Source organism: Falco peregrinus, chromosome 5 (genome assembly GCF_023634155.1).
Source record: "Falco peregrinus isolate bFalPer1 chromosome 5, bFalPer1.pri, whole genome shotgun sequence".
NCBI lineage: Eukaryota > Metazoa > Chordata > Aves > Falconiformes > Falconidae > Falco > Falco peregrinus.
This window is the reverse complement of record NC_073725.1, coordinates 44782625-44795384: the sequence shown is the minus strand read 5'-3', so window position 1 is coordinate 44795384 and position 12760 is coordinate 44782625. Positions and strand designations below refer to the sequence as shown.

The following is a 12760-nucleotide window of genomic DNA, read 5'->3' as shown; positions in this document are numbered from 1 at the left end:
ACTGGGCTGACAGCAATTGTAGTTTGCCTTCCACCACCCCAGGGTAACAGGGTCATTCCAGCATTGCCGAGATGCGCCTGCTTATTCCAGCAGCTTGGATTTAAGTGATGCACAAGAATCTTTTCTGCCCAGGTATTTTTGGCCTTGAAGGGCTTTACTCTTAAGTATTTCCACTTAGTTCAATAGCCAGTCTTAGATAGAAGTTTACGTGTACACCAGCTGTACCAAAGACTGTGCAGTTGGGGTGGGAGACTGTTAAAATATCAAATTGTACTGTGCAATTACGACTATCTATAGGGTGCAATGGAAAGAATCTGCTTTTAGTTAAGCATGATAATGAGCATGCTAGCAGTTAATACTGTTCTTCTGCTTCAGTCATAGCAAAGCTCTGTATGGAAGGAAAAATGATAGTGTTTGATCTGATTACATTGTAGAGCGTTCTAAAGCAGAAGTTTTCCAAGTTGCGTTTTGCATGCTGCAAGCTGCATCGTCTCTGCACTGGGCTGCTCTTTCACCCCAGGGTGCAGGAAAGTGGGATGGCAGTGGGTCTGTTGAGTATACATTTGTAACCTTGAAACTGGACCCAGCTGTACAGTGGTACTTTTGGAGGTTCCAGTCTGGAGGGAGAAAAACATGCTTTCTGTACAACCTAGCGTTACTTCAGGAATTGGGGAGTTTGAAATGGCATCTTGGATTTAAGTAATGTCCTTAAAGAATTCTGTATCGCTCCTTATGGTGCTTCCCACATCAGCCACTAGCCTGACAAAGCTGAAATGCAGCTCCCTGCTTACCTTCTTACTGTTCTGCTCTGAGGCAACCAAAGTGTGTTACAGGGCTGAGAAGGCTTCAGGGGCTGCTGGCAAGCGCTGCTCCCAGAGCATTAGGAAGTGAAAGAAAATAGATGGTCTCCCCACACACCCGCTCCGTTATTTAAATGTTTTCTAAACATCGCCTCATCCATTATGTAGCCTCCTGATCTCTCACACCAGTCTCCTCATCAGACAGACCCCCAACAACCACACTTTAGGAAATGTGCACATGGCTTATTGTTGGCATTTGTACCCCACTGTTCCTGCCCCTTTCATTGACAGGTAGACATGTAACTGTCTTGTTTGCCACCAAATTGCAGGACAGAGTAGATAAACCCACCCAGATTAGTCCTCCAGGTACTTAATTTATAAAGACAGGGAAAAGAAAAGACACAAGGGAAGACTGAGTGGGGATGGACACAGGCACTGCCTGCTTCACCTGAAACCTGGCAACTAGGGACAAATGTGGGGCAGGCAAGAAAACTGCTCCAATGCTGTTACACAGCTGCCTGCCTGCACAAGCCCTCCACAAACAATGGCATCTGAGACATATACACCGCTGAGCAGCATCCCACCACTGTGCTCCAAGTTCTTACCTTGCCAGGAGGACCAGCTGAACACTTGGTTTCCTTGGTAGGGGACTTCATCAAGCAGGACTAATCTGATAAGAGAAGTGATTCATTTACTTCTAGGGAGAAAAAGAAACTTCACACCACAGATAGCAGTAGCAAGGGTTTAGGGTAAGGGGAGGGCAGAAACCAAAACACTTTACCTTTTCTGAAGCAGCAAGGAGGAGACTACTGAGGCCAGCGGAGGAATAAAGCTGAGAATGAGAAACAAAATACAGGGAAGCTATTAAGAACATACTCTACAAAATCCCTGAGCAAGGTGTGTCTGCTGCATGTTCCTGGGTTTGGCATTAACTGCAGCTGCTCTAGGGTCAGGAAGGACAATCCCTTATGGATCTCTCTTAAGGAGCAGAGAAAAATCTCAGACCGTAAAGATTATGATGCAGAAGGAAAGGCATAAAATATAAGGTTGACAGCACCATAAAAGCATTTTATAATAGTCCCCTTCTCACCTGAAATAATGTGCAAGGTGCTATGGTGTAAGATTAGAACTACACCAAAGCAGAGGATGAAGCATAGAGAGCAGAATAATAGCACCTCATTAAAAAAAAAAAGTCTTTAAAAGCAATGCAATAAAAGCTTCAAGGAGATACCCATGCAAAACATAATTAAATTGCTAGGCTCACATCATATAGTAGTATGCTAATACAGAAAAGACTCTAAGATGGCCACACAGGATATTTTCATCATCAAAATAAGCCGTTTCTGTGACCCAAAGTTGTACTAAGTTGTCTGGCCTAAAACAGGTAATTGTTTGCACAGGTACATTTGGGCAAGGGGGAGGGAGGGTTAACCCATAAGGAAATAAGCTTTTCCGATAAGGCAGATGTGAAAAGACTCTCATTCTCTTAAGGTCCACTATGAAGTGGCCTCTTCCTTCTCAAGAACTCTGTGTTAGGTTGGGACCCCCAGTCCAGCCTTCAGGTTATTAAGCAGCTCTAAGTGACCTCAGAGAAGGTGCATCGGCTGTCTCACCAATCCATTAGATGCAACCACTGCTGCAGTGAAAAAGCAGAGCACAGCTGGTGTCCTAGAAGTCACCCAGTCTGATATGTATATATTGCAGTTACAGGCTCACGCTTTGAACATGTTGCCATTCTGGAAGATTAGAAAACAAATGTTTTAAACATGAAATGCTCTCACAAAATGTCTTTCTGTACTTATGAGCCTCCAGAGAAGAGCTGCTGTCCTGTACACTCCTGTGCTGGTGAGCAGGGCTCATTATCCAGACACCCTCCAAAAGCACAGTGCCCTGCATTACCACTGAGCAACTGTACGTTTATTAGCAGAATTACTAAAACAGCATTTGTTGAATTCCTGTCAAACATGATTTCAAAAAAAGAAGAAAAAAAAGAACTGTTGTTAATAATCAAATTGCATTACACACTAAAAATAAAAAGAAGCTTTTTCAAAAAGGTGAAAAACAAAGCAGGTTGCATGCTAGTAAAGATGAGTATACATCCCAATTTTGAGCAAAAGGGTGGGAAAGATTGTGCAGTGAACCGTAGCCAACCACAGATGCCCAGAAGGTGAAGGCTGAAGACGATCTTCAAACATAGCCAAGCCTTATGCTATTAAGCGCTTTAAAAATCAAAACTACCAGTTTAAATTAATCCATGCTTTATAGGCAGCCAATGTAAAGAATGCAGCTGGGACATAATAGGATCATGGTAACTCAAGTCAGGGAGCAAATGAGTTGTTGCACAGTGCACAAGCTGTGAGCGAAACAGAAACCCTGCTGAAACCCTGCTCAGAGAGAATTGCACTCCCGAGCCTTGTGGGCACCAGGGAAAGCAGCTATAACCCAAATAAAGACTGGGGCTGTGCTCTCAAACAAAACCCCACATGCAGCATCCGAGACCTCTGGGAGGAAGGAGTGGTGGGAAGGAAAGCCACTGTACTTAACCTGTTACGATGTTTCGAAACATGCATTCTCTCATTACCTGGGTCAACTACAGAAGAGTCTGCACAGTTACAGGACTTGCCAGCTCTTAGAAAAGGTAATTTCACAGCCAGGCATATCCAGAGGGCTACATTTCACAGCTGATCCTGAAAAGGGAAGTTGGGAAAGTTCAGATAGTTCAAAGAAACCAGCCAGGGATCACATACCAACATACTTCTGGCTATTTTCTAGATTTTTTGACCGATGTTTGGGTTTAGGTCTTTCATACGATACAGCTATTGCCATGAAGTCACAGCCAGGAAATTAGATGTTAACAGGCAAACTGTTTCTAACCCTAATCGTTGCTATTTTGCTAAGCAAAGTGATTTTAAACAGACCTCCCCTGTAGCTTGATGCGTTTAAGCAAGCAGCTCACAGTAAGTAAGCTTTAGCCCCTTCTTGCTTATTCCACAAGTTGAAATGTTACCTTTCCAAACTAACTCACAGCCCAGCCTGCACTGCTCTGTTTTTTAATCACTGTAGTAGAAAAGGTCTTACCTACTTCCCTTGCATTCCCCATCCTTACAGTCACAATCAGGTTTGGCTTTAACTATGACTTTCCTATAGCAAAGATTTACAGTGGTAAAAAGTAAGTTGTCTTTCTAAAGTCCACTCTGTCAAGCACAAGCCGTTCCTTCAAACCATTATTCACTTTGGAACACATTCAACACATCAAAAGAAATCCAGAGGCATTTGAAATATCTTCTAACTTACAAATAACTAAGTTAGAAATGAAAAGTTGATCCAAAGCTCAGGAAGGGCTCCATCTAAATACAATAGTTATTGAACCAGGTTCTTCAAGCATAACCTTTTCATCACCAGTGACTCACAGATTAGTCCCTGTGAAACTAAAAGGTGTTCCTGTTTTAACAGTGCCAGCATAAACTCATATTTCCTGTCTTTCTTAGCATGGATCTGGCTATATCATGGTAAAAGTACTTACGTTGTTAGCCCATATTCCAATATTTATTTATGATGGTTACTGAAGTACATTCTGCTTTGTACCCGCATAAGAATTATGACTGTACCTGTGCTAAAAGCTCTACAGCATAACTGCGGCTCTAAAAGCAGTCAGGGCTGCTCACCAGAAGGTTTACCAAGTATAACTATATTAAGTATAATTAGTTAGCAAGACAGATGTTTGGACAGCCTTTCTCCTGAACAGTATCTTCAGTCCCATTTGTCTAATGCTCCCGCAGTACTTAACAGCCAGCTCAAGCATCTCTTCATCTGTCAAATTCCCACAGACCAGATGAGAGCAGAACAAATCAAGCTCCAGCACACACACACAGTATGTGCCAGCTTTCCTACAGCGTAATGAGTACCGTACAGCTTCTCTATGCAACAGGATCACTCTCTATCCTAACCAAGGGAAGAGAAAGCAAGCTCATACTGTCTGCATTAGACCTCCTCAGCTCCAGAAGAAAGAGGCTTAAATACGTAATTTAAAACACAAGCATGAACACTTCAACTTTGAATTGACTGAAGCAATGTAGTAAAATGATGCACCTCAGCTTGGATTGCTCCAAATCCTTCCATGAGGAGTAACAGACGCAGCAGAAGCTTGGTTTACAGCCAGACACAAAAGTTTTAATGACATGAAAACACAGGAATAATACTTCCTTCATGAATGTATAATATAAACCCCACTTTGCTCAAAGCTTTTCAATACTACTCATTTTTGATTGAGAAATACCACAAGATCAGCTCAAAAGAATTTTATTGAGAAAAAAAAAATTGGAGAGCAGACCTCAGCTGTAACAATGTACGTAGCAGTTTGCACCGCTGAAGAACCTATTCCTTTGATAAGAATCTGTAGTGTAGACCTATGGTAGTGCGCTCCTCCTACATAGTCCAACACAGCAACACATGGAAGGATGTGCCCAGATGTTCTGCTGACTCTGTTCTTCTGTCTTGCTTTTGTAAAGATGAAAAGAGTATCAGCAGACTAATAATTACACTTGCATTTATGAAAATAAGTTGGAACAAGAGTTTCAACAATGCTAAGCGTCAAACTTTTTTAACTCAAGTTGCATCATGGAAATGAATGAAGTACGTGGGAGGTGAGCAGCAGAGAAATGAAGGGTGACAGCTGTTAATGTACTTGGACGACACACACCAATGGATGTTGTTAAAGAGCAGAATGGTGTCAATTCCCATTTTTGCAGCTATGGCACACCCCTTTATTCACAGAACACATGATACACAATTATTCTGCAGAGGTCACGGAAGTCAGCTACCCCTTTTCATCTCATTCAACATCAATTAGAAAAGCATGCTGAAGTTCACCGAGATTGATGTTTTTTACTTTTTATGGCAGTTAAGGGACTAATTCTTGACTCCAGAAGCTCACAGCCTGCTATCAAGTCCTCGGGGCCAGGGTGGGGGCTGCAAACAGAAAGGAATAGGCAGCTGTTCTGGAAATGAAGTGAAAAAATTAGAGATACCTTTGGCGCATGTGTCAAAGAAACATTAAAGCTGGCCCTGGAAGTCACTGTCGTTCTAGAGAGAAACAGCAAGGGAGAAAAAAAAGGTTTGTAGTGGCCTGACTTGATTTGAAGCAGCAATTTCACCACCCACAGCCAGCTGTTCGTAGGGCAGAAGCACCAATTGTGCTGGTCCTGGGACAGCTACCAACTATTGTGCCCAAAATGACCATCCACAGCAACAGTATTAGCTGTCAGTGCGTATTTCCTAACATGGTGACATTCCTTCTGCCTTCTTGCTTTTGTACGGGTTTTAATCTTGTAAGTAGTGCCAATCTTCAGTGCTTTGCTAAAAGTCCATCCTCAAATTCCCTCTTGTCCTCTGCTGGGTAGCTTTCCCTAGCTTGTCTGCTCTTTATGCAATATGTGTATTTCTACATATACAGTAAGATTTTAGAAATGTATAACCCATTGGAGGACTATGTTCAAAACCATAAATACACACGTGCAGAAAAGTTAACATCTTTAGATCTATAAAGTTAACCATTTCTTTTCAAGCTTCCTTTTTCTGTCGCTAGGCTTGACTGTAAAACAGAGCCCCTCAATAAAAACACACCGCATCAGATCCTCCTGTGCCATTTTAGGTTATCACCTCATCAAGAAAGAAATCCTCTTAAAATTAAAAATAGCCTCCAGGTTCAAGACTAGGCAGAAAAATTATTCCCGATGAGGTAAAAAGGAAAAAAATCCATTCTCCAGTTGATTTATTAAAACGGGCAAAGCCCATGTACAATGAGACAACAGCACACTTTGCTTTCATGAGGAGAACCAGTCTGGATTCATGCCCATCACTGTTCTGCCCAGACACTGCCTCTTCAGGAGCTCCATGTTCTCCATTCCATCACTGTCTCATACACAGCTTATGGGAAGATAATGCAAAGCCCCAGTGAAAAAAAAACCCTTCCCTTCCCCACCCCCCTGACCTTATACAGCCCTCTGATCTCTCTACAGGAGTTTAGTACCCAGTGATTTCCACTTTAAGGAACAGCAAACCTAAGGCAAGCCTGAAGTCTCCCCAGTTGGCACTGACCTGCTCTGCAACAATCCAGACTGAGCTGCCCTAGCCCAGGTCTCCCCAGACATGTCCCCTTTTCCAGCTACTGGGCATTTGGAAATGGAATGCATTTCTGAAGTTCTTGTCCAGGTCAACTGCAACAGGACAAAGGGCAACTGCTTTAAACTAAAAGGGTACTTCAGGTTAGACATAAGGAAGAAATTCATTGCTGTGAACATGGTGAGACACTGTAACAAGTTGCCCAGAGAAGCTGTGGATGCCCCACATGTGGATGGGGCTTTGAGCAACCTCGTCTAGTGCAAGGTGTCCCTGCCCATGGCAGGGTGGGGGTTGGACTAGATGGTCTTCAAAGGTCCCTTCCAACCCAAACCAACCTGTGATTCTAACCCTACATTCACACACTGTAAGTCAGACAATGCCTGGTAGCTTCAGATTTGCCATTAATAGACTGCATGGCTGATTCACACATTCACAGTAAGCCCAAAACACTCCCCGAGTGCCAAATTTATTGCACATTTACAGTAAATCAAACACTTCCCAGAAGCTTCAGGCTCGTTGCACATGCTATGCACAGTAAAAACACAGCAATTTCTGTCTGGGAAATCCCCTGCACACAACAAATGGCATGGTAGCCTTCACGCAGCGGCTAAAATGAAACACGTTATGAAAGCTGCGGTGCTGACGGTGTTGGGCCTGGGAGACACCAGGCGACTAACCTGTATTCTCAAATGTAATAAGAAGCAAACGCAGGAATAATACCTCCCTCCACTTCTCTAGATGGTGTGCAGGAAGATGCACTAAAAATGAAATCACTCTCACTGGCGGCTGCAGCTTGACTTCAAGCAGCAAGCCTTGAGTTAGAGCCCACCAACCGGAATCATGCTCCTGTTGGTATTTCTAGCTGCCTTCCTAGGGGAAAGGATTCTCACTGGCTAACGTAAAACTATTGACATTACATACAGTTGTTTAATTACAGCTGTTTCTTCCACTTGCTTATCAGGAATTATATTCTACCATTATAAATATTTATCTAAGGACATTGATATTAATATAATCATTCATTCTGTTACTGTAATGTATTCCATTGTAACTAGTGGAAACGGCACATCAGGAGACAACTGAGGTTTTGATCAGATCTGTGATTATCCGCTGTGCTGGTTTGGGCTGGGATAGAGTTAATTTTCTTCACAGTAGCTGGTACGGGGCTGTGCTTTGGATCTGTGCTGAGAGCAGCGCTGATAACGCGGGGCTGTTCTCGTTCCTGCCGAGCAGGGCTTGCGCAGCCCCAAGGGCTTTTCTGCCTCTCACCCCCCACCAGCGAGCGGGCTGGGGGGGCACAGGGGGCTGGGAGGGGGCACAGCCGGGACAGCTGACCCCAGCTGACCAGAGGGACATTCCGTACCACATGGCATCATGCTCAGCACGTAAAGCTGGGGGAAGGAGAAGGAAGGTGGGACATGCGGCACTATGGCATTTGTTTGCCCAAGTAACCGTTACACATGATGGAGCCCGGCTTTTCTGGAGAAGGCTGAACCCCTGCCTGTCCATGGGAAACGGTGAACAAATTCCTTGTTTTGCTTTGCTTGCGCAGCTTTCACTTTACCTATTAAACTGTCTTTATCTCAACCTATGAGTTTTCTCATTTTTACTCTTCTGATCCTCTCCCCCGTCCCACCAGGGGGGAGTGAGTGAGCGGCTGCACGGGGCTTAGCTGCTGGCCAGGGTTGAACCACGACATCTGCACAAGTTCACCATACAAGATTAACTTTCTTCAATTAATAAAACTAACTCTCAGCTTTCTTTTCCACTTCTGCAGTTACACAAAATCTATTTCATGTATATATCTCCACTCTTAAGACTGTCGTGATAAATGGAGCATATTAGTGAAGCAGCTTATTATTTCAGTTTAAAATAAATATACATAATTAAAGCAAAGTTTCTTTGCACAACAGAGACTGAAATTCCTAACATCTGGAAAATGTAAAAACTCAATCATTAGGCTACGAAGTCTCAGCAATCTCTAAATATTATATAGATATTCAATACCGTGCCACATTTCTAAAACTTCAGTGCAGTAATCTATGAAACATGCTTTTCCCCCACCTTCTATATAAAGCAGTTTATTTCAGGTTATATATGCACTGATCATATCTAAATTATTTTCAGAAGGGTATGTTTCAACATATCATGTACAACAGCAACTAGATTTTGAAGCCGTCTGGCAGTTACATTTCTTAAAGCCTTAGTTTTGTGAAAATGGATCAAAAGTGGTTTAAAAGCTGAACTATGATCTAGGATTATACTGCTTGTTCTGTAAGGAAATAATTTGCAATATACATCATCTAAAGAAATACCTTTTGGACTATCACGGTGTTTCATTTTTTTCTCAAAATTTCTGTTATTGGGGAAAAATAGAATACAGAGACAAAAATATTTTCATTGACTCCCACAAGTCTTTTATTAGACTCAAGAGGCAAAGAAAACACATAACACCTGGAAGTCTGATGGTAAGAGGAAACTGGAATTATTTTTATCTATTTCCCCTCTACACCTCCACTACATTTCTTCAGCCCCTCATTAAGTCATATGTCAACTTGGGAAGATATTCTTTTCCTCCAAACTCCCTCTGACAATGCATTAATTCTCCAGCTCATTTCTGCCACATAGCAGTTTTCTCTCACGTTTAACCTTCTTAGAGAAGGATTTCACCTTTTTGCCCAAAGTAATATGTTCACACACACACCCCCCCTTTGTTTTTTAATTCATCATTAAAATGGTATTCTGTGCTTCAACCAGGTTAATCTCAAGTGTGCACCACAGACATTACCTCATCTGTGCAGCATATGCAGTTCAGAACTTGCAATCTCCTTTATGTGACAATCTCTTCAAGATTGCAAATTATCATTTCCCTATCAGAAACATGAAAGCATTTTTCACATTATGAAGAGAACGATGGCACATAAAGGAATCATCAGGACCTGCATTATCTTTAAAAGACAATGAATGTGGGGTAAAAAAAACCCACATGGTTCTTGTTCACATGGATTCAACAATGGTGTCATTTGGTTTTGTAAAGAAATCAAGATATTTTTTTTGTATGCTTGCAGTTTCTTTTTTCTTCTGTAAAAAGGCTGCAAACTTGTCTCTGTGCCCTAGCTAATAGATATTCCATTATACCTGAAGGGATAACAATTTTTAAAAATCATGCAACCTATGCACACAGCAGTTGTTCGAACTTAGCTGCTTGGTTCAATGCTAGAACAGTCAAGCCTGCATTGAAGAAATATTTTTAGTGCTTCATGTTTTGGCACAAATTATTTATGACCCAGGATAGCTGGAAAATTATTTCCATAAGCAGTTTGCTTTTCTTCTTTCTTTTCATCATTTTTCCTCTAAATGCTGAAGCTCTGCATAACCCATATGTACACTCCTTTATGTGTTCTGCTAGTGATACTTTGTTCGCTTTTGTTACTGTATGTAATTCCTGGCTACCTAAAGCACAAGTATTTAGCATTGCTAATTTTTAAGCATTTAATGCTCAATCCTGTCCATGTTGGTAAAACTACTGGATTTCCAAAAAGAACAGAACAAATCACTCAAAAATGAGCATTGCCTAGCTTGCCTAAGCCTGAAGCTATTATACCCTCCTATATATTATATTATATTATATTATATTATATTATATTATATTATATTATTTAAAGCAAGCTTCATAAAGGGTACATTTTCTTTTCTATCTTTGAGAAATAAAAAACCCCGGTAAAATCGCAACACTCATGCATGTTTCTATTATCTAGAAAACAACCACATACTAAAAAACATCTCCAAACCCACATACATAATACTTCAAAGTCTCTTGATCTAACCAAGCAGTTTGCATTTAGAGTCCATATCTCCACTAACACCACGGTTGCATCTGGATCATTACATTTAACAGCCCTCAGTGGACCTACCCCTCCCTGAACCCTTTAATACCTTTGGCCTCCACAAGTGTTGCATGTATTCACATACTTTTCTCTCACTGCAGTCCTAGGAGCCTGAATTAGCTGTATTGGCAGAAACCTCCAGGAGGTTTGAATAGTGTGTTTGGAGGATTGAAACAGTCAATACCCCACAGCAGAATAAAATGCCCCTCTAACAGGAAAAAAAAAAATATGGAAGAAAGCACTACCCCAAAAAAAATATCTGTCTTTACAATTTACATTAATAAGGCTTTTTGATCACTTTAAATATAAATTAGAAAAAAAGTCTGGGAAAAAAAATCCCTACACCTTCCCATCCAACTGACTTTACCTTTTCCTTCAAACTATTTGCGGCAAACTCCAAAGACAAGAAAGAACTGACCTTAAGGCTGATCTCCATCAAATGTCTTCTATGTTACTTTTAAGTTTGACTAGATCTAGACAGTGCATAATATACAGCACCAAAGCTCAAGGAAAGTAAGAGATTTCTACATTAAACAGAGATAATACCTAAATTACTTATTAGGAGACATAAACTACATCCCTGATAGTAGAAGATAACTCACTCAGTATTTCCAGGACTATGCACTGACAACGTCAACAGAAGGGTGCAAAATATAAAAATGTTTATTTAAATAATAAAACATAGCTCAGAAGAGAGACTGACTATGTATGTAAGCCTTAGCATTCATTAAATCTCACATTTCACTGAGGACAAAGAGAGGCTGAGGGAGAGCAAGTACAGGGCTGTGGGGATGTTAAGAAAACACCCCTCCCAACAAATACCAGGGAATTACAATAACGTTGCACTGCTTCATTTCCAACATAAAACTGCTCCTGAACTCTGTATTCCTCAGCCTGAGAGAAGCTGAATAACGCAAGAATTTGCTGTCAAGCCTGTTCAGATGTACAGATACAATCTGCGTGAACTCGGCAAACAGACTCCAGCACAACAGAAACATGTAGGTAACCGTAACCAAGAGTTTTGTTAAGACACAAATTCTGCAGAGTATAAAATATTTATCATTGCCACAGGTGGTGTAACAGTTTGTTGTGCAGATGCACAACCAGCCTGTCTTATTAAATCTATAAAAGGAGCAGGTTTACCAGCTTTACCTGAACTCGGAGCAGTGACTGAAACACCAAACCCTTACGCAGAGTCCCCAGACTCCCTTCTCTTTGGGTGATTGTCCTTTGCCAAACTTTTCTTAACACAGGCAACGCTTTCTGGACACCAACGTTACCAGAGGGCTGATAAGAACTGAAAAGAGATCTAACCACCAGCAGAGGTTTAGATTACACATTAGGAAACATTTCTTCACTGAATAGGGGTGGTCAAGCATTGGAACAGGCTGCGCAGGGAGGTGGTGGAATCACTATACCTGGAAGCGTTTAAAAACGCATACGTGCAGTGCTTAGGGATATGGTTTAGTGGTGGACTTGGCAATCCTGGGTTAATGGTTGGACTTCATGATCTTACAGGTCCTTTCCAACCTAAATGGTTCTATGATTTGGCTGTGAATGTTGCAATTGGAGTTGGCATCAAAGCAATTCAGCTGCCTGTCCTTCCTCCAGAGCCTCATACTCGCACGGTGCATAATCCCATGCCCAAAGCAAAGTCAGTTATGCTGAGGAATACTTTGGGGCACCTACTCAAAAGCAGAAAGGCCAGATCCGATTGCAAAGACCCAGAAGTACTAAATCAACCAACAACCAGAGCTCCAGCCCAGGCTCAAGTCTCCAGATGCTCTTCCTCTTTTCATTTCCTCTCTGAATTGCTCTCTAACATCTGTGTTTCCTTTTAAATACCATGCTATGATCCTCAAGCATTTGTAAAATACATTAATTTATACCAGGGTAGAGGGCTAGCAGATAAACACAGGGGTTATGTGTATGTACAGAAAGTGTGGCAGAGCA

At 41.6% G+C, this 12760-nt stretch overlaps 1 long non-coding RNA gene across 1 annotated transcript; it reads right to left on the bottom strand.

Moving 5' to 3' along the window:
* Positions 1–167: 167 nt before the first annotated feature.
* LOC114011191 (uncharacterized) lies at positions 168–4461 on the bottom strand. Its single transcript, XR_003553029.2, has 3 exons — positions 3382–4461; positions 1582–1632; positions 168–1470 (listed from the first exon to the last, which is right to left on the bottom strand). It is a non-coding gene; the product is annotated as an uncharacterized LOC114011191 (long non-coding RNA).
* Positions 4462–12760: the final 8299 nt, after the last annotated feature.